Genomic DNA, 22,308 nt, shown 5'->3' on the forward strand with positions numbered 1-22,308 from the left:
CCTTGTCTTTGAGGTTCTCTCCGGAAAGATTCTGCATTATTGCTTTGATGGAGTCCATTATGAGAGGGTCAGTTATCAGAGTAAAAGGGGCTCTTTTCGGAGACTCCCAAGACCTATCATCCTTAAGGTAGCAAGAGACATACAGAGCTTAGGGCTGAAGTCAGTACCCACTCTTCAAATTTTGACACCCTAGGTTCCAAACAGCACTGTGCCCAGAATCCAACAAAGACACTTGTGGAAACTCCACTTGAAAATTTTGAAATTCCTAATTAAGAGCCTGATAAGTATAGGGACTTCCCTGGTGGGGCAGTGGTTAAGAATCCACCTGCCAATGCAGGGGACACGGGTTTGAGCCCTGGCCCTGGAAGATCCCACATGCCGCGGAGCAACTAAGCCCATGTGCCACAACTACTGAGCCTGCGCTCTAAAGCCCATGAGCCACAGCTTGTAAGCCCGTGTGCCACAACTACTGAAGCCCGCGCACCTAGAGCCCGCGCTCCACAAGAAGAGAAGCCACCGCAACGAGAAGCCTGCACACCGCAACAAAGAGTAGCCCCCGCTCACCGCAACTAGAGAAAGCCTATGCACAGCAACGAAGACCCAACACAGACAAAATTTAAAATAAATAAATAATTAAATATATATATTTTAAAAGGGTCTGATGAGTATAAAATGGTAAACTATCTTCTAATGATTCATGACAAATCTCAAATTTTTAGAGAACTAATTACCTCTGAAAGAAAGTAAGTAAGTAAATAAATAAATAAATAAGGTACGTCTATTACATTTAGAAAATATCAGTAGAAGGTCTGCCTCATTCCATAGAATGGCTACCATACATCCAAGGCATGGAGCTCAGCCTTGCATATTAAGTACTTGATATTTTTGCCCCAAGTGAGGAGGCCCTGAGGACTAATTCATGGTAACCAAATTCAATCATGATAGAGAAATCCTAATTTATACATTTGTACTGAGTTGCAAATAGACATGTTGACTGGTGTGCAATCCTCTCTCCTGTAGAAAGTTCTCTGTGAGCAACCAAATCACTAACCAAAATTTGCTTGATGAATACAGGGGGTATTTTCCAAAGTTTGTTTGATGGGACACAAATTTTAAGTCATGTTAATGAGTGTTATGTCCTCCCTTATCTCCAAAAACAAGGGTTTGGTGATCAAGCAAATTGGAAAAATTAAACAAATTAGAATGAATCATCCCAAAACTCAGTGGTTTAATAACATTTTATTATTTCTTGCAGTTTCTGTGCATCAAGAATTCAGAAAAGGCCTGGCTGGGCAAAGCTTGGGATTTCTCATGTAGTTGCCATGCTATCAATATAATGGTTGGCACTGGAAGAGTGAAGAGCTGAAGCAGCTGGGTGCTGGCCAGTCATTTCTCTCTCTCACTGTAGCCTCCGAGCTCTCCATGTGCTCTTTCTATGAGGGCTGGTTTGGACTTCCTCACAGTATGGCAGCCACATGGCATTTGAACCTCATACACGGAGGCTCAGGGTTTTAACAGAGGTAGTTCACCAAATAGGGTGGAGATTGCATCACCTTTTCTGACCTAGCCTTGGAAGTCATGCAGCTTCACATCCACTGCCTTTTGTTGTTCACAAGCAAGTCATAAGCCTGCGCAGATTTAAGAATGGGAACAAAGACCTCACATTTCAATGGAAGGGGTGTCGAGGTCACATTTCAGAATAGCACTTGGAATGTGAGATAATGTTGAGGCCATCTTTGAAAATATAATGTGCTACACTAGCTGTGTAACAGTGTTCATGTAACAACATCTCAGAGTCTCAGACACCTCACATTAGAAGAGGAGAACAAAAAGAAATAAAGAGAAGAAAACTTCCTGATCTGGGCCTCTACAAATCCATCATAACAAAAGAACAGCTATTAAATACATGTATCAATCAAATTTGACATCAATATCATTCCTTCTTTGCCTCCAGTCTTTATTTCACCTTTCTGTTCTTATATTATTAAGCATTTTGAACATCTGTTTCTCATTTTTCATGACTTTAAATTCCATCTACAGCCAGCCCCCCATATCCTCAGGTTCCACATCTGTGAATTCAATCAAACTCTGATCGAAAAATTGTTTTTTAATTCCGGAAATTTCCAAAAAACAAAACTTGAATTTACTGTGCACATTTACATTGTATTAGGTATTATACGTAATCTAGAGATGATTCAAAGTATACGGGGGGATGTGTGTGAGTTATATGCAAATACTAAGCCATTTTTAATAAGGGATTTAAGCATACTCGGATTTTGGTATCTTCAGGGGGTCCCGGAAACAATCCCCCACAGATACAGAGGGACAAGTGTATATGACAGCAACTCTCAATTACTATCTCAAGCCCAGACCTCCGTCCCAAACTCCAGACTCACAGATTGAACTGTCTGTCCAAAACTAAGCTCCTCATATTACCCCATGTGAAGGGTTAAGATCTTCCTACAATAAAGAATTGCAAGGCTTAGGTCTACACTGTTTCTTTTCTTGATAAGTTTGAACTGTAGAATGTACTTGTTTCAGACTTTCTTGCTCTTCGGCCAGTGGTTCCTAAAGTGTAATCTCCAGACCAATCTCTCTTTCATCCCCCTTTTTTGTGACCAACCTAAAGCTTATAAACTATAAAACCTCTTCTAATTGCCAGTAGGCAGAGCAGAATCCCATTCATGTGCATCTCATATTGCAAAAGAAAGAAAAGCTTTCTCTTTTCACCTGTTTTCTGGTAGGACCCTTGACGTCTCAAATTTGCTACATTCTCAGCCTTCTCTGTCTCAGCTGGCAACAACTCCACCTTTCTAGTATTCTTGATGCTTCTTTCGCTCACATCCCAAATCAAATCCACAAGGGAATTCTGTTTGCTCTACCTTCAAAATAGATCCAGACTCCACCGCCATCACCTTGTCCAGCCACTGTAATCTCCACCTGGATGGCTGCCTAGACTACTCTCAACATAGCAACCCAAGGGGTCCTTTCCAAGATAAATTGGACTATGGCTCAAACCCTGTTAATATAGCCCATTTTTCTTAGCGTAAAAGCCAAAGTCTTTACTAAAGAATACAAGGTGAGGGCTTCCCTGGTGGCGCAGTGGTTGAGAGTCCGCCTGCCGATGCAGGGCACACGGGTTTGTGCCCCGGTCCGGGAAGATCCCACGTGCCGCGGAGCGGCTGGGCCCGTGAGCCATGGCCGCTGAGCCTGCGCGACCGGAGCCTGTGCTCCGCAACGGGAGAGGCCACAACAGTGGGAGGCCCGCGCTCCGCAAAAAAAAAAAAAAAAAAATACAAGGTGATACATGACCCACCTCTGCGCCATATGTCTGACCTATTCTCCTACTTTTCTCCTCACTCTCTGCTCCAGACACACTAGCCACCTTGCTTTTCCTCCGATGTTACCTGCCTGCCGTAGGGGAGAATGGAAACAGCCTGAGGGCTTTGGGTATCTGATGCAGAGAGCACAGAGGCACTGCGTGAGATGGGAGAGGAGTTTGAACCCTAATGGAAGAGAGCACTGAAGGACTACTGCAAAGAGTCAGACAGAGGCTTAAAGCAGGTCACATCCCAGTCATTTTCCCCAGGGCTGTATTGGTCAAGCAGGGAAATAGGACGATCTTTCTGTTTTGCCCATCTTGAGAATTTTTTGTTTTGCTATTGTTTAAACACATCAGGCTTTGCTTAAACAAGAAAGATGTTTCTGAGAGCTCTGTCCAACGAGCATCACAAGTAAGTATTCATTTGATGGTCAATTATAAACCGTTGACAACCAGATGAGTGAGAGTTTATTGTATTGAAGGAATACAGGTGTAGAGGGCTCTGCATCCTGGGGGAGTTAGAGAATCTTCATTCTCTACATTTGGAATTGGATGCGTTGAGAATACAAAGATTAGGGCACTAATCTGCGGTTTGAAAGAGCAGAAGCAAATAAAGGCTTTGATCAGTGCCAGAGTTGAAGAGCAGAACTGCAGCCTTCCCGCACCCTTTGATTTGGAAAGAGTCGCCTTTCACAGCAGGGTTCAAAGCCCGGATCTTTACTCTTGGAATCTGTTTCTTGCTGTGAGCATTAGCACTCCTGACACTTTGTTTCCAAAAGGATTCACTTAGACTTCAGATGGTAGTGAGTGTCTCTCTCTCCTTCTCTCTGCCCCCCGCCCTCCGACCCCATCCACCCAAAGACAAAATTTCAAGTAACATTCAGTTCAGTTTTACTTTATATTCCAAGAGTGAAAAACTTGACTCTGTTGACACAGCCTACCATCTTTTTCCCCTTTCCACCTGTGTGATATATTTCCTAAAGGAAAGAATTAAATATATACCTTTATAACCTTATTTTTACCCCTTCAGGTCTAGGAGTCTGTGAAATTTGTCTCTTCAAAACCACAGCTGCAAAAGCTGGTTCCCTATGGCTTATAGCTCTAGAAAATGCACAGTTTCTAACCAGGACTCTGAATTGTTTAACACTGTGTAGCAGATTTTCATGCGAGCCCACTGGGTGCTAGATGTGATGTTAGTCCTAAGTACTGAAAATATAAAAGTTCACAGTCTGGCGGGGAAGTCAAATACATAAACCATTGATGAACCATAGGAAAGTATGAGAGATGCTTGGGAAGCAGGGGTACCCAAGGAGCCCAGAAGGGAGGCAGGAGGGGAAGGATCCCTAGAATGGGAAGTGCCTCAACTGTTGTGAAGTAAGCAGGAAGCACAGAGAGGGCTTGTCAGGTTACTAAGTTAATGCATCATTTCATAACAAGTTTCTAGTGGTTTCTGTTACAAGCCCTCAGAGCCTTTTGATTCTAAAAGGATCCACTCAGACCTAAGAAGATAATTAATCTAATTTTCTGAAAAAATAAAATAAAAACAGATAGATTTTTAAAATATGTTGGAGCTGGAGCTCTGGGGTTTATACATTTGTTCCTTTGTTGTCCTTAAGGAAAGGAAAGTAGGTGGGGTTTCTGTCGAGCTGTCAGCCCACTGGTTACCTTAGGATCTATAAACTGTACTTTGAATCATGAATACACTTAATTTTTTGTAAATAAGTGATAACGAAAAGGGAAATATGTGCTTTGTATTCTCCATACTTGGCGCAGAGCTGGTGGGTTTTCAATCCTCTGCTCTGTTGAATGAATGACTGCCTTGTGGCACTCTGAGCATTTGTCTGAGCATTTGTTTCTTCCTGGTCAAGAACATTCCTTCATTAATACTGCCTTCCCCCAAACACACACACACACACAGCCCACAGAGTCAATTTAGAAACTTATATATTAAGTTTTGTTCTCTAATTGTTTCATCTGTAAATTTCTTGTCCCTCTAATGAGATTAAGCTTCTGGAAGTCAGGAACCAAGTCTCACCTGTATTCTTATATTCCCAAAGCACCTTGATAAGGTGGTAATGTAGGCCTTATTAACTTCATACTGTCAACAAAAAGGATTAACCTTTCATCCCATCAACAAATCTCTCAGCAAGTATTCCCTCCATGTGGGCACATTCCTGCATGCCCACCTGTACCTGTACACACACACACACACACACACACACACACACACACACTAGTCGCATGCATCACTCAAGTCTTCAGCTTCTGCTTGAACAGCCTTAGCCTGCAGGAAATGGCCAAATATGCACTCACATATTTCCCCCCTAAACTCCCTGCCGTATTGTTATAAAACTGCTTAACTGGCTTATAAAATCAGGTATTTTTAAGTGTGTTTTGACAACATCTCTGGTGAAGTTAGTAGAGTCTTACTTTACCCATGGAACTTTGGAGTCAGAGAAGTTCAGAGACTTAATCAGGACACTGCATAATAATAGTTGAAGGCTGCTAGAAAGAGTTCACACCATTGCACTACCTGTTTATTATTATTTCCTTATTGTCAAGTTTCTTATATTTTTTGAACACACTCATACTTTTTTTAATATTTTAAAATCCAACATTTGACTATGAAATATCATTTCATATGAAGAAGACTACAAAATAATTTATTTTGGACACATTATGTCTGACTACATTTTGAAAACTGTAAAGTAGTATACAAATGTACAGTATTATGTTTCCAGGGAAGTTTGGCATCCTTAGCAAAGTCTGTGAATAAGAATCGATTGAAGTAGAACCCTTTAAATGTTATCCTTCATTTTCAGTGATATATATATGAAGCTATAATTGATAGGAACTATCTGTAAAGTTGCAGGTGATATGCTGACAATAAATCATAGGGTAAAATGTTCTCGTCTACAGAAAGCTGAAATATTGTAGCTATAAATTATACATGAATATATAATTCATGAACTAGTAGCCATATACGTTTATACAAAATAATTCTTTGGTAAGAACTTTGTTTTGGATTGACTTTATTAGTGAATTAAGAATTTTAAAAAATTGAAATAGCACTCCTCCTGCCATGATTCAGTTTTAAATTAGTAAAATAAAATGTAGTTTTCAACTAGTTAAAACAAAGAATGAAATATCTTTTATTCAGAGACCCCCCTGAATTGATTCTGGTGATGAGCGCTATACCTCTGTATTTTATATCTTGTTATATGCATACTATTATTTATATTACCAGAATTTCCCTATTTTAAGGCGAGAAATAATCTGATGGTTTAAAGAGAGAATTAGCCTGACAAAAATCAGAAGCACTATTTTATAACCCTATTGTGATGGAAATAGTTTAAGGTGTCTTTCTCCTGGCCTGGAGTCATTGGGGTAGGGAGGAAGGGTGATGTCTTTGTCAGAAGAATCCAGCTCACGTTTCCCTGCAGTTACACAACCCCAGAGTAGGGTCTTGAGAAGATGCCTGGCCCCCACCCAAGCAGTTTTCAGAATGGCCAAGGAAACAAAACATTTTGCAAACAGTTTCACTTCATTAAAATTAATTTAGCAAAAGCACATGTATTCCTCTGTGTACGTCCATTCTGGGGGCTGATTCTATCTTTGGGGTGATGTAAGGTCACCACCACTCTATGTGAAGGTACAAACTGAATCTAAGGTTAGAATGGAGACTGCCCTCCTCATCCTTGTTATATCCAACCAGGTAACCAATGTCATTTGTTACTTCACTGGAACCACATAACCCTTTTACTCAGAAAAGAAAAAAGTGGGGGAATCTAAGCTTAGGAGGGTGATCAATAGGTAACTCTGTCTCGGCACCAGCCATGTCTGAAGGCTATGCAGGCACATTCTGTCCCGAAAAGAACCTCATCTAGATAACCCATGGTTGAAGTAGGAGGATGGTGAGAGTGCTTTTTTGTTATCCCTGAATGATCTTTCTCCGTTTCATATTAAAAAAATCAGCCTTGGAAGTCCAGGTGATGTCACATTCTCTTGTTTTGTTTTTCCTTTGTGGTCAAAGTCAGCACAGTCCATTCACCCAGCGATCTCATCCTAGCTCTCCCTGTTACTCAGAAGGGAGAAACTACGTGACGTGACATTATAATAATCATCCCTGGGGCTTCCTTGGTGGCGCGGTGGTTGAGAGTCCGCCTGCCGATGCAGGCGACGCGGGTTCGTGCCCTGGTCCGGGAAGATCCCACATGCCGCGGAGCGGCTGGGCCCGTGAGCCATGGCCACTGAACCTGCGCGTCCGGAGCCCGTGCTCCACAACGGGAAAGGTCACAACAGTGAGAGGCCCGAAAAATCATCCCTGATACTTTGCAGTGTTAGTAAGCTAAAAGACACCCTCCCCGCTGTGGGTGAGAACAGGAAAGAATGGGGAGGTTAAGGGGACGAAGACCTTTGTCTTGCCAACTGGAAATTACTTGAGCCCTCCCAGAGTAAAGTGTCATTTTTTTCCAAATAATTGGACTGGGATTCTGTCAGTGTTCCATAGACATCCAGCCAATATTTTCTTGGAGAGAGATCACTAATTTTCGAATAGTCACTGTGTCAGTGACTTTACCCAAAACTCCTTTGGGGAGCTCTTCCTGATTCATTGGTATTCGTCCTTTCTAACACAATACGTTCCCCACATTCCTCTCCTAGACAGACAAGGGCCTGCAGACTTGATATCTGAGGCAGTGGGAGATCTCACCCCATCCCCCAAAGGCCAGTGTCATTGAGTCTGTACCTTTAAGGCAAGTCACTCATTATCCTTTCTTTCTGTTTGTTTTTTGTCTCTGTCTCCTCTGTGAGGGTGAAGATGGGGTTTCTTTTCTGACCCTACATGATTGATGATAACTAATTTAAATCATGGATTTTATTATCATTATCCTAGATTTACATGAATCCTCTCCCCTTCCTAAAAGTTTTCCGTGGTGAATTGCATGTTCTTAATAGCCACAGGTTTGGCTGTAAGATCCTATAGTACAGAGGCAGTGATCATATCCTTACACAATGATATATACAGGGAGCAAGCACTTTCTACAGTCCGTCAGCTTTGTTGATCTCTTACTGCCAAATCTTGTACAAGATCTCAATCCCTGACTGAAACTCAGGACACCTTACCCAGGTGTTAACAGTGTTCAGTGTTATGATAAACGGCCAGGGCTGCCATCCACAAAGGGTCTTGAGGTTTTTCTCTTTGGTTTAGCTGCATCTCGAGTCAGGTCTTCCCAATCTGTTCCTTTGCCGCTAATCGTAAGACACAGGTCAATTGGCAGCTGGAGTTCCTTCTAAATCTCAAGACAGAAATTGTAAAACCAGCAGTTTCTTTCCATGTGGTCTGATCTAGATGGATATTTGCAGGCTCTCCTGCCTCTCCTGCCCATGCACAAGGTTACCCAGCAGAGTTACCAAGGTTCTCTTAGCCTCATAACTTTAAACTTTTGATTCCTGCCATTTCGATTTCTTTCCAAAGGCACAATTCTCCAAATTTCTACCTTGATCAGAATGGATCTGTAAACAAAGAAGAAATTTAACCTCTACACCTGTGCCACACTCAGCAATTTGGCATATGTGTGTGCATAAGGATAAGAATCACCAATGTCTTGTGCAGATGTTGGTATTATCTTTAAAATCTGTGAAACTCCCAGCCTCCATGAGAAAGACCTGATTGAAATTTTATAGCGCAGGTTGGAAGGTTCAGAGCTTGGGATGCTGTTGGGGATTTGAACCATTTGCTTCTTGTTGCCATCTGATCAGTCCTGAGCTCCACACCAGTTTCCCAAGCCACCTCCACTATTCCCATTTTCCCCACTGACATTAGGGAGGAATCCTGCAAGTGTCTCACAGTTTGCCAGCCTATAGAGTGCCTCTCTACACTGGTAGGCAGATGGGAGATGATGCTCCATGCATAGAGGAGGGGAGACGAGGCGGCAGGAGATGTCCCCAACTCCCTTCATCTTCATAAAAGAAAAGCTTATCAATTCCCAATTCCAACCATTTATAAGGCAGTGGGCAATTACTAGCTTCTGTAGAGTTACTGCTGGCTTATTTATTAAGGAAGAAATCTAAACTGAGTTACCATTCTATTTCTTCCTGATTATTGATAGCCTTAGCTCTCTCTTCTTTCAATCAGAATTTATTGTGACAACAGGGAGATTCCTGGAGGGCACACATGACTCTCAAGCTTTCTGAGGCTGGCTAGCTGAGCCTGGCCCTTCATGAGCTACTGCCAGAACTTATTTTGGTCTTTGCTGATTTGTCTAATCTCAACTAACCTATGTTACAAATTTCTCTAGGCTTAATGTAAAGTTGGAAGTTCTTTTACATTCTTTCTGCCTGGAGATCAAGATATTGGGATATGTTTCTTCAGTGATTTCTACTCTGAATGTCTATTCTAGAATCAACAGCCTGCCTTGTCTAGGAGCCACCCTTTTAAATGTGTACTGTTCTGTGTTTTCCAATGCTTGCCTGCATTTTAAGTTGCTGAAGCATTCTATTCTGGTAACATGACCTGTGTTTGTCAGGGTTCTCCAGAGAAACAAAAGCAATATGAGATAGATAGATAGATAGATAGATAGATAGATAGATAGATAGATAGATGATAGATAGAAGAGAAGTTTTATATGGGAATTGGCTTACACAGTTATGGAGACCAAGAAGTTCCCATAGTCTGCCATCTGCAATCTGGAGAAGCAGGAAAACAGATAATAGAATTCAGTCGAAGTTCAAAGGCCTGAGAACTGGGGGAACTGCTGCTGTAAGTTCCAGAGTCCAAAGGCCTAAGACCCAGGAGCTTCAATGTCAGAAGGAAAGAGAAAATGGACATCCCAGCTCAAGAAGAGAGAGAGAATTCTCCCTTCCCTTTGCCTATTTTGTTCCATTCAGACCTCCCGAGGGATCCGGTGATGCCTACCCACATTGGTGAGGGCAGATTTCTTTACTCAGTCTACTGAATCAAGTGCTAATCAGAAACACCCTCACAGAAACATCCCCAAATAATGTCTTACCAGCTATCTGGGCATCCCTTAGGCCAGTCAAGTTGACACATAAAATTAATCATCATGTTACCCTAGTGGGTTCAATCCATAGTTCCCTTGGCACCTGATCTATTTTGTCCCCCAAATTCTAATCTTTGAGCATCATGTAGCATCACTTATTCTATTGCTCTCCTCACAGCCAGATCTCTTACTGGCTGGGATTTCTCCACCAGTGCCACCACATTGTTCCCAGGTCTTTTATCTTTACCTGTCAAAAATCCACTATTAAAAAAAAAAATTCCCAAGGAATTTATCACTCTTTATGGGTTTTCCTTCTCAATATCTCCTGTAGAACATTAACTGGAATGTTTTGAAGAAACTCACATAATAAAGCATCATTCCATTTTTAAAATTTACATTCACTTGGCGGCTCTTCTATGACTACATTTGTCCCCATGTGATTTTTCTCCCAAGAAGGGAATATTGCTAATACCATAAATGTTTACACTGGAACTTTTCTCCTTCCATGGCTCATTCTGCTAACACCGAAAATGACACAGTGTGCTACTAGCTCATTTCTGTAGTGTACTTTTTTGGGAGAATAGCTAACAGTGCTACTGTCCAAAATTCAATAGCCTTGAAACTTAGCCTTCACAAACGTAACTACGTCATCCCATCCTGCTATAACTGAAAGCGATATAGGCCCAATCTTCTATCAGAAAGGGGGGAGAAATAGCTGTATTTATAGCCAAATGCTCTGAGAAGCAAAGTCAGGCTACAAAATATTTCTTTACTGATTCCACTGAGTTTTTATCTGGACATTCCACTTTGAATGGAGACGCTGAATTCCCTGTCTACCTCGTTGCTTTCCTATATTTCTCTTCTCTCCTCCCAACCCAGGATCCCAGTAGTATGTTACTGTCATCCCATGTGTTTAAGTCAGCAGTTCCTTTTCATCTCATTTGGCCAAGACAAACTCATTTTTTCACCCTGGTTCCTCAGCTGAAAGAACCAACACTCCAAACCTCCCTTACCCATCATAGCATAACTTTAAAATGCCCTGTATTATATATATTAAATGTTTCACAAGTCATTACATAAATGACCTGTACCCACAGGGGTAAGTATGAGAGAAATCAAAAAGTTTAAGTGGATAAAGACATTGTCCCCTCCCAAAAAAAAACTCCCCTTGTCCTGTGTATACCTAAGTAGAGAATCTGAAAAAAATGAGGAAATAAGTCTTCACAGAAAGAATAAGACAGCAGGAGTGTCAAACACAAAATGGCAGTAAAGGGCAGTCAGCCCAAGCCTATTTCCACCCCCAGGGTGCATCCCACAGGGCACGGCTCCTGAGAAACGACAGTAGGAAGTGTCCACCCTGCCTCTGCAGAACTGCCCACCCCCATCACACAGCAGACCATAACTGTTCAAACACGTTTAAACAGAACCTCAAGCTTGAAAAGAGACTTATAAAGTGGTTTTTGCCACAGGGAACATCTTTGAAACTCGCAGAGACAATTCCCAGATGGGTTGTCTGTAGATGCAATCTGGACTGGGGCTGTCTGTCACCTCCAGCTAGGAGACAATCTGGCAGCACACAAAAAGAGCATGGAGAAAAAAGGAAGATGGAAGCAGTCAGTGCAGCTCTTGTTAAGTGACCATCTCTTCCATCTACTTCTTCACCTTTATTTGAAAGTCTTCCTTGTTTTGTTTCGTTGCTATTGTGTAGAGAAAATGTAAATTCAGCCTAGAAGATACCACATCTGTTCAAATGGAGAACCACACATACCCCTCGAATTTTGTGTAAAATATAAAAAGTTTGTGGAATATTTTGCAAAAATTCTGAATTCACAATACAGTTAAAGAATTATGTAACATACATTACCATCCATTATTATAGCATATATCATTTGGAAAATTTAACCCAAGCCAAAATAATTTATCAATGCAATAGGATAAAAGGTCCGAAAGGTTATGAAAGAATGTTAGCACATGCTGTTTGTAGATAAGAAAATTGTACCCTGAGAGACTGATTTGCCAAGATTACACTGATGGCAGAACCAGGATTAGAATATGTCATGTGCCTCCTTGTCACTACAATATCATATACGTCTAATTGTTTGACATCAAACAAACAATTGATTTGCTTTTCAACAGGTAGCTCTTGCGTTGTGCAGGCAGCGTGGGAGTGACATTAGCAAAAACTTATTGCGAATATAAAACATAAAATTCTGAATATGAAATGGAAGAGTCATAGACCTAGCTGTACTTTCTCAAACATAGAAATTCTCAGATTAGTATAAGTAATTCGGTCAAGCACCAACATAAAATCAATTACGCTGCAGAAAAGGATATGAAAGTTCAGTATGTGCCAGGCCCTAAGCAGAAAGATGGAAAAGACCCAGGCCCACTTACATAGATCTTGCCAAGTGTTGTTTGTATTTGGTAGACTTCAGGCCAAGAAATATACATATACAAAATCCTAATGAAGAACAAAATATTGTTATGTTAAAATTTTTCTTTAAATTTGTACAAAATATTTGCCATTATTTTCAGCTTTCAATTTTAAGACATATATTCAAAGATGCAAACTGATATCTAAAGCACCCAAGTGTAAAGGGACTCTGTCTTCTTGGCTGATTATTCCTATTCTCCCTGACTTCTCAACATCGGAATGGCCTGGGGCTCAGTCTTCAGATATTTCCCTTCCTATCTACATTCATATCCTTAGTGGTATCATCCAATCTCATGGCTTTAAATACCATCTATATGCTGACAATTCGCAAATTTATAACTGCAGCCTAGAACTTTCCCCTCAACTCCAGACTCATATATCTAATTGCCTATTTGACATCTCCACTTTGGTGTAAGAAATCTGAGACATTACCTCCAAAACCATGGCCCTGACAGACTCTGCTCTTCCTGCAGGGGTAGTCATTTCAATAAATGGCAATTCCACTCTTCCAGTTGCTTGAGTTAAAACTTTGGAGTCACTCTTAACTCATTTTTTTTCTCTTAAACTCTACAAATGCTCTGGAAATCCTAGCTCTGCTTTAAAACATAACCTAGATACCCATCACGTGTCATCACCTCCACTGCTATCACCTTAGTCTAGGTCACCATTAGCTCCTGCCTGGATAACCATTCTGGCCTCCTACCTGGTCTCCCTGTTTCCACCTTTGCCTCCCTGCAATCTCTTTATCAGGGCAGCAACCAAGGTGATCATTCTACTCCTCTACTGAAATCCCTTCTGTGGCCCCATCTCACCCAGATAAAAAACAGTCTTTGCAATTTCCTATCTGGCCCCACTTCCCACATTTGCTGCCCATCTTTTCATTTCCTCTTGGACCTCATCTTCTCCTACTGCCTGTCCCCCTTGATCACTGGACACCATTGGCTGGAGCATCTGATGGAGGATTCTTTAGGGCCTTTGCGCCAGCAGTTCTCTCTGCCTGGAGGGCTATTACTCCAGATTCATTCACTTCCTTGAGGTCTTCAATCAAACTTCCCTGGCCACCTTATCTAAAATTGCAAACTGGACACCAAAAGCACACACACACACACACACACACATGTGCATGCACTCAACACTTCTATCATCACTTCCTCCTTGGTTTTCTTCTTTTTTTTTTTTTTGGCTATGTCAGCAACATTCATTTTCAAGGAAGTTTGGTAGTTGCCATGTTAAGACACTATTTTTTTCTCCTTTTTATTTCTTTTTTGAAATAATTTACAGGCACATGTAAAACACAGTAAGACCCCTGGGTCAGTCTCATCCAGTGAACACTGTGATAATTAATCCTTCACTGAAAGGAGAGTAGGAGAGTACTTCTTTCATACAAAGTCAAAGGAGGGCGATGTAATCCAAACTGCATTTTTTTGGCTTACTCATTACAACAGATTTGAGTTTGGATGCAGTTTGCTGGGTGCAGAATCAGGAACATTGCACAATTACTTTATGTCATTTAAGAACGAGGGAAAGGAAGGTTAGGAATGTTTAAAAGCCTTTGCAGGCACTCGATAATTTTATAGAATAGTTAAATAAATACTGCTTATATACAAAAAATTCATCCCACCCTAAGATGAGGGCATTTGAGAATCTCTTAATTTAAAATGTAAAACAAAACTAAAACGTTTTCTAAGGGCAGTATCCTATTATTAATCCACAATAAGAATGCAGCCATCAGCAAAAATTCAGTGAGTAGAAGGTCTAACAGAAATTCCAGTATGACATAAAAACACAACTGTGTTCTTGCCATCTATTGCACACCTCACTTCCTTGATAGAACCTTTAAAAAAAAATTCCAAGTCGGTGTATTTCATCGCTTGGTTTTCTTCTTAATAAAGATTTCGCTTATTTATCTTTTTCTTATGCTGTCTGACTATTCCATTGGATGCAAAGGGGTCAGCAAACTACCATCCAGGGGCCAAATCCAACTCCCCGCTTCTTTTTGTAAGTAAAGTATTGGAACATAGCCACACCCATTTGTTTATGTATTATCTATGGCTGCTTTCAGATGGCCCCCAAAGCCAAAAATGTTTTATTATTCAAGCCCTTTGAAGAAAAGCCTTCTCTACCATTGTGAATATAAACTTCAGAAGAACATGGGGTTTTGTTTATTTTGCTCTCCTCTTTGTCACTAAAGTTCAGAGTCATGCCTGGTGCATATTAGGTATTTGACAACAATCTCCTTTCTGGTGAATAAATGATGAATGAATGAAATACAACTGACCCTACATTTTCAGGAACTTTACAGGAGAATGAAGTTGAATTGGATTTCCATATGACTAGGGATCCACAGGAGACATTTTGGAGGGTCTTGCTGAAGTTGTTTTTGTTGTTTTTCAAATCAGGAAGTCATTTTCTTTATATCATTCATTCTAAGTAACAGTGGTCATTTCGTAGTGTTGACTTTAATTGAAATGTAAAGCAACTGGTGGAGGTATTGTTATTATGCCAATTTTATTGTTACAGAATCACACCTATAATAGGGCAATTACACAAGCCCTTCGAGAGCCATTATTTAGGACTAAAATTGCCTTAAGGTGCCAGTTGAAATCACTTGCATGTCCTTTCCAGGCCTGTTTTCATCTTATTACTCACTGAGTGAGAGACAAGAGCTAAACCATTTTGAACCTAAGATTATAGTAGGTATAGGTCATTTGAGTCCAGCCAAAAATATAGTACCTCTCTGGCTTTGCACTTTTAGGCAACAGAATAAGCTATTGCTTCCAAAGAAAAGATAAGGTTGAGAGTATTTTGTTTGATCTCTGGTGGCACTAGAGATTTTCAGTAGTAAAACCAAAATCAATGCCTCCTTTCTTTCCCAGGGAACCATTCACAGAGGAAATGGCACATAAGACCCTTCTCTTTAGAAGGGGGGTTGGGACTCTTTCAGGCAGAAGTGTTCCCCTCTTTTTATGTGACACCTCCATACTCCATTCAAAAACATGGGTTTCTAGGTTAGACTGATTGATGGCAAAGATGACAAAACCTTGAGTAGTCTGTTAGCTTGAGCTGAAAAATGTGCTCAGCTAACTGCCTTAAACATTTTAAAATATAACTCACTAGCTGGAGTAAAGACCACCGGGCTAAGATTGGGGTTTAATTGTTCACTGTTCAACATGATTTGTGAATAATTGCAGAACCATGGCAATTAAATTGTACTTTCTGCAAAACAGGCAGCACATGCCTCCTGCTTTAGAGGGACCCGCGTTTCTTTGCAGATTAGCCAGCCTCTGTAATCTATCTGGATGTACAGGTGACATCTCTCTTTGAGTCTTCAGGATCCCGGTACCTCTGGGCTATGTGCTTTGTCATAAACTTGAATGATGAAAAACCAGCAGGGCTCCTTCGGCCTCTAATTGGAGCCACTCAATGAGACAAAGAAACCGAGCAACTTTATTATATTCCACTTAATGGGTTTTTTTTTAACATTCACAAATCACTCATCAGTATCACCTGGAAATGAAAAATGATAAGCACAGGGATGTTTGGCACAGTGCAGCCGCTGTGTTACCCAAGAGTTGGTGTCTAGGTACAGAAGTGTTAGCAATGAAGTCATACCCTGGAGAGGATGCAAAGGCGACTTTGTCTTCAGTTCTGGCTGAATTCCCAGGTTTTGGCCAGTGTGAGTCTACTGGAATTAGCAATAATGTTTTCTGTCATGCTTGTAAAATACTTTCAGAGAAACATAAAGTTTCTATGAGAAGAATAGTAAAAGAGACGACTTCTTCTATGCCTGGGGGTTAGTATTTGTTCTTGTTGGCTCAGTTGAGGGTAGCAGAGGTTGAGATGGGGAAATGAAGGCACAAAGCTTCGAGTCCCCCCGTTGCTGCTGCTCAATATAAAAAGTAGCTTCTAGATGCGCTCAATTGCCCCAAATTTAGCGGCCCCGACAAATCCCTACGTCACTAGATTGAAACATTGGCCCTGGCTGGTTTTATCTAAGCCACAGATCCCCATCACACCTTTCTCCCTCCTCTCCTTCTTCCTTCTTGTTTTCATTAGGATGATACAATTCTTTCTCTGATGGGTTTCCAGGCTTCAAGTATTATTTATTTAGAATAGCTTAATGTAATATGGCAGGGAAGTTTAGAGACCTTCCCAAAGAATGGGAGGGAATGTTAGGATGCTCAAACCACATGCTGTCAAAAACTATTTTAAGTACCCTGTTTCATCAGGTAAATGCAATAAGTTCAATTGAATTTGGAGGATTTTCTCCTGTTTGTGATGAACAGGGAATGATTATCATACCTGTGATACTCCTGACTTCCCTTTTGTACAAGTAGAGTAGTAATTCTGATCTTGAAGTTTATTAGAGCTTTAAGCTGTCAGGTTATTACTGTCAGTTTCAAGAAAAGAAAGAGTTACTGATGTAAAATTAATTTATTGAATGGAATTGTTTTGCCCTCAGGGAATAACATCACCATTTAATTTAATTTCCCCATCATATTGTCTCATTTGCAGAGGAAAAACTAACTTTTCTTTTGAACAGAATAAAGTGCATTATGCTGAATGGTGCACTTCACCCCTACAGGTTTTACTTGTTCTAGATCATCAGTTGTCATAACAACCTGATATATTGTGCAGTAACTCTTGCTTGCTGAATTTGGGAAAACAGCACTGATTTAGATCTTATAAGAAAATGTTAGGAGGATTCAATAACGTTTGTAAAAGTTCTTCTCTGGTTACATGTTTCAATATCAAACAGTTTCACTATGGACTATCTTATACAGAAATATGTTTTTAAAGTATATACAAATATTTATATTTTTAAAAAAGCTTTGAAATCACAGATGTCCTTGTCACTGGCAATGTTCTCAGTTTGTTCAAAGATGCAACTGTGTTCCAGTGGGGTTCAGAACACGGGTACGCTTGGCCTAGTCGGTGGGGTTGGAAGGACTGACACAAACACCAAAGAGCCCAGCATTTAACTCACTTTTTGGGGAGAAGCCTGCAGAGGTGCTGGAGGCAAAGGGTCTTGAAGAAAACTATTCTCCTGATGCAAGAAGCACTAAGACTACTTTTGAGTCCTGTTCCCAGAGGATGTTTCTTTACAGACAGCAATTAAGTATCACACCAGAATGTTCTGTCATGTATATACAGATCCAGGAAAATAAATAAGCTAGGTGAGTTACAATATGAAATCCTCAAGGACTTCATTCCTCTCTCTGTGTGTATTCTCTTTAAGCAGCATTGTCTCAAAATCTCATCTCTTCCTCCTCAAAATGAGCCATAATTGAAAATCAATATTCATTCAACAAACACTTTTTGAGTACTTACTATGTGAAATGAATAATATTTAGCTCTACAGCTTGTAAAAAAAAGATTAAGAGGGCGCAATTTCTAACTCCACAGAGTTTGTCGTCATTGAAGGAGGACAATAAAATTATATCAAGAACGCTGAAACAGAATAGAGACTAGTAACAGAGCAGACGTCCAGGTCATGTAGGCACAGGTCCAGCTGTATATATTATTAAAATATTGTATACTTCTGGACAGGTTGGTAAATAAATACTGCCCCAAACCCCACGAGGGCCCACCCCCATCCCAGCCACCCAGCTCCTTTTCAGGGAGGACCTTCCTTTTCCCAACTCTTCCTCTGGCAACTGAAGTGTTAAAAACCTGCACAGCAAGGGGCCATGAAGGACCCTGTCACACTGAAGGCACTCTTTCTGATGGATGAGGATACAGGTTTTAGATATTTTGAATATCATCTCTGGTAAAAAGGACTGTTAAATCTGTCAAAAGTCTGGAGCCCATGAAACTGCCATTATTGTCATTCAAGAACACGTATCAGCACTTTCATAGAGTTCATTCTATGCAAACCAGGTGTTAAAGGCACTCAGAGGAGAGAGTGATTACATCCTGTTGTATTTAGAAGGCATCTTGATTCTAACTTGTGGCACTCAAATTTCAGCATGCCCCAGTCACCTGTAAGGCTTGGTAAGGCCCAGCTTGCAGAAGGCTGGGCTGGGGCCTGAGAATTCCCATTTCTAACAAAGTTCCCAGGTGTTGCTGCTGCTAGACCAGGAATCACTGAGAGCACAGCTGCTTTCTGTTTTCCTCGGAGAAAGTGTTCTTATTATATAATTCTTATAAGCCAACTAGAAAAAGATTTTATCCATAAAATAGATAACCAACAAAGACCTACTGTACAGCACAGGGAACTCTACTCAATATTTTTTAATAACCTATAAGGGAAAAGGATCTGAAAAAGAATATATATGTGTATATGTGTCACACACACATATATAAAACTGAATCACTGTGCTGTACACCTGAAACTAACACGGTATTGTAAATCAACTACACTTCAATTAAAAAAAAAAGAAAAGAAAAGCAAAAGATGAGTCTCTCAATTTAAAAAATTGCAAGGATGCTAAACTGGAAAACCACAAAAGGAAAATACATATGGACAGTTGATATAAAAGATCAAAATCACTAGTTATCAAAGACATGTAAATTAAAGAAACAGAGTACCACTTTTGAATATTCAATAACCAGGATGGGAAAATATTAATAATACTCACCATTAAGGAAGTTAGAGTGAAATGGATGCTCTCATACACTGCTAGTGGAATTATAAATTGCTAAAACCTTTCGAAAAGGTAATTTGGCATCATGTATCAAAAATCTCTATAATACTTATGCTCTTTGCTCAGAATAGTTCTACCTCTAGAAGTTAATGCCAAGGATCTCATCAGAGCTGTACACTAAGATTTGTGTATGAATGCTCATCAGAGCATTATTTATGATAAAAATCAGAAGTAACCAACCGAAATATTTAACACGTAAAATCCACAGGGGAGAATATTGCAAACCATTAAGAAAAGTTTCCTAAAGATTATTCTTAAATAGGAAAAAAATGAATAAAGCTGGAAATAGAGCTGTGGACAGAGCAAAGCTCCAGGTTTTGCATAAACTTTCACACATGCAGAGTGTATATCCATAGTTATAGAGAAGAAATCCTGGAAGGGATTAGAATTGAAATGTTACATACAGTTACCTCTGGCTGATGAGATGACAGAGGATTTTTTATTTTCTTATACACTTCTGCATTTTCCAAATTCTTTACAATGAATTTTGTGAGAAGTGGGAAACTGGTGCTGTGCCCCAGAGGTTCATTGCTGCTGAGAGAGTAAATCAGTAAAATTTTCTGGTTAAAATGTCTTTACTCCTTGACCTAGTAATTGTACTCCTAGGAAGATAATCCATCAAAATCATCAGACATGCATACTGAGTTTCATGTATTGGGCATGCTCATTGTAGCAGTGCTTATAATAAAACTTACAACTTTCTCAAATGTTCATCAGTTGAAGAATGAGTAAATAAATTGTGATTTATCCATAACATGGAATTCTAAGCAGGCATCTGAAAGAACGTGCTGTTGAAGATTAATGACCTAGAGAAATGGTCATTGTCTAATTTTAAGTGAAAAAAGCAGTAATACAAACTGTGTACAATACGAACCACTTTTAAAAAGCACACATAAATATGCAAAGAAAAAGACTGGAAGAAGTACAGCCACATGTTAACAGTGTTTATCTTACAATGGATGATTTTATGTTTTCTTATATATTTTTTCCAATAGGCTTAAATTTTTTAAATAAACACTTAATAGTCCTAAAAGTGTTTTTAAAGGTGTATTAAATCAGCTTTTTCAATATCAAATCTCCTTTCCTAAGGTTGTCATTGTTCGCACAGCCATTTGTGCTGCCATTTTTTAAGCCACCATTTAAAAAACACGTTTAATTTAAAAAAAAAAAAAGAATGATTCATTTGAAAATAAAAAGAGAAATGGCTACAATGATTTTTAAAGTAGCTCTTGTGTAACTGATTGGAAAATAATCTTAGTAATCTAAGCATAACTTTCCCAGAATAGAGTCCCTCAGCATAAATATCTTCTGGAAGACAGTGGGCTCCCAAGGGCTCCAGTCACTAGTTCAGTCAGAAGTCCAGAGACACAAAGCCCTTGAACTTACATAAGAGATTCACACCTTAGATAACTTAGATGTAGACTCAAGATCCCCCTGCAGTCACTCCGGAATGTAGCAGCCAATAAACACTAAATGGAAGTTTAGCTGGGAGCAAAATAGGAAGTAGAGAAGGAGGTAACAGACCTGCTTTGAAGCAATCATTTGGTGCCCAGTGTGCCCAATACTTCCTACCCCTCATGTAATTCTCCTGGAACTGGCAATCCCGGGACCTTCCTTCTGCTAAACCCAGACATAGGCACTTAGCCCAAACCAGGCCAGTCAAACTCTTCTCTCCTAGGATATAACATTGTTGTAACTGGGCCTTTTGATGACTCTCCATGAGTTGCTACTATTGAATTCTCTGGAATCATTCTCATTCTTTATCTAACTCAGTCCTGGTTATTTAACTTTTCCTTCAGTTATGGAAGCTACCCAGTCTGCTTCCAATAAAGTCCTTGTTTTTAAGTGTCAGTGAATATTTCTATTTCTTGCAATCTGGAAATGCTACCTGATGTGTAACTGAAACTCAGAGGGTGTGTAGAGAAGGAAGAGAGGGGCTGAGAGAGAGAAAGAGCAAAGGTTCTGGGGAAATGTGACCAAGTTTGCCACCTGCATCTGTTAAAACAGCATAGAGGATGCATGTTCACATCCCTTACAGAGTGAGTGTGAGAATCGGCTTCTCTTCCTCTGCTCACTCCTGAGGCTCCAGCCACACTGACCTTCTTCCTTTTCCTCAGAAGCAGGTCCCTTTTGGTCTCCGTGTGGTCCCAGCAGATGCCCTCCCTTCACTTGAGGTACTGTCGTCATCATCACCAGCCCTTCCTCTAGTAAAGTCCTACTTGTCTTTGAGATCTCAGTTAAATACCATTTCCTTAGAGAAATCTTCTGGACTCACAGAGACAAAACAAGATCAGGGCTCCCAAACTTCTCAGAAGCATTAATAATTATTATAGTTACATTATTCACTTTATAGTTGGCTATTCAGCGTTTGTCCAGCCTGTTATAATATATACCTCATAACTGTGTAGACCATGCCTTTCTTATAATACTGATGTCATGTCCACTAGTATATATCCAGTTGCTAGCAGAAAGCCTTCCATCAAGTAGGCAGAGAAATATCTATTGAAGGAACAAATGATCTGGTGAAATAATGTATGTAGAAACCTTCGACAAAAATAATACAAAAGTATGAAAATATGGGGTACCATAATAGAGTTCCACGCTCCATAATGAGTACATTTGGGTTACTTATTTGCCAAATATCACCACATTTCCTGTACATCACTATGGGACACTGAATGTCAGGAAGCCCAACTGCCTTTCCTTCTGAGAACTGATTTGGAAGAGGAGAGTTTCAAAAGCGCAGCCTGATAGGTGGCACTGTCTCTAAAGGTAATTAGCAGAGTCTTGATGCAGTTTGAGCCCCTCCCACCCCAAAGACACGCTAAAAAACACAAGGTTAGATTTAAAACAGTGTATTTTCTAAACAAGTGCAGCCTTAAGACAAGTAGCTCTCCCTGCAAT

The 22,308-nt window shown here is 40.2% G+C and overlaps 1 long non-coding RNA gene across 2 annotated transcripts in view; it reads left to right on the top strand.

The window, feature by feature from the left end:
• Positions 1–22,308, top strand: part of LOC114896003 — a 71,885-nt gene that overhangs the window by 26,564 nt on the left and 23,013 nt on the right. Inside the window, exon 4 of one of the 2 annotated variants that reach the window (XR_003793701.1) lies at positions 1,256–1,887. The exons of the other annotated variant lie outside the window; for it this stretch is intronic. This is a non-coding gene — a long non-coding RNA (uncharacterized LOC114896003). Of the gene's footprint in view, positions 1–1,255; positions 1,888–22,308 lie in introns of those variants that run through there. 2 annotated transcript variants of the gene reach the window in all.

This window comes from Monodon monoceros, unplaced genomic scaffold, assembly GCF_005190385.1.
Source record: "Monodon monoceros isolate NGI ecotype Baffin Bay Population unplaced genomic scaffold, NGI_Narwhal_1 Super_Scaffold_15, whole genome shotgun sequence".
Taxonomy (NCBI): Eukaryota; Metazoa; Chordata; class Mammalia; order Artiodactyla; family Monodontidae; genus Monodon; species Monodon monoceros.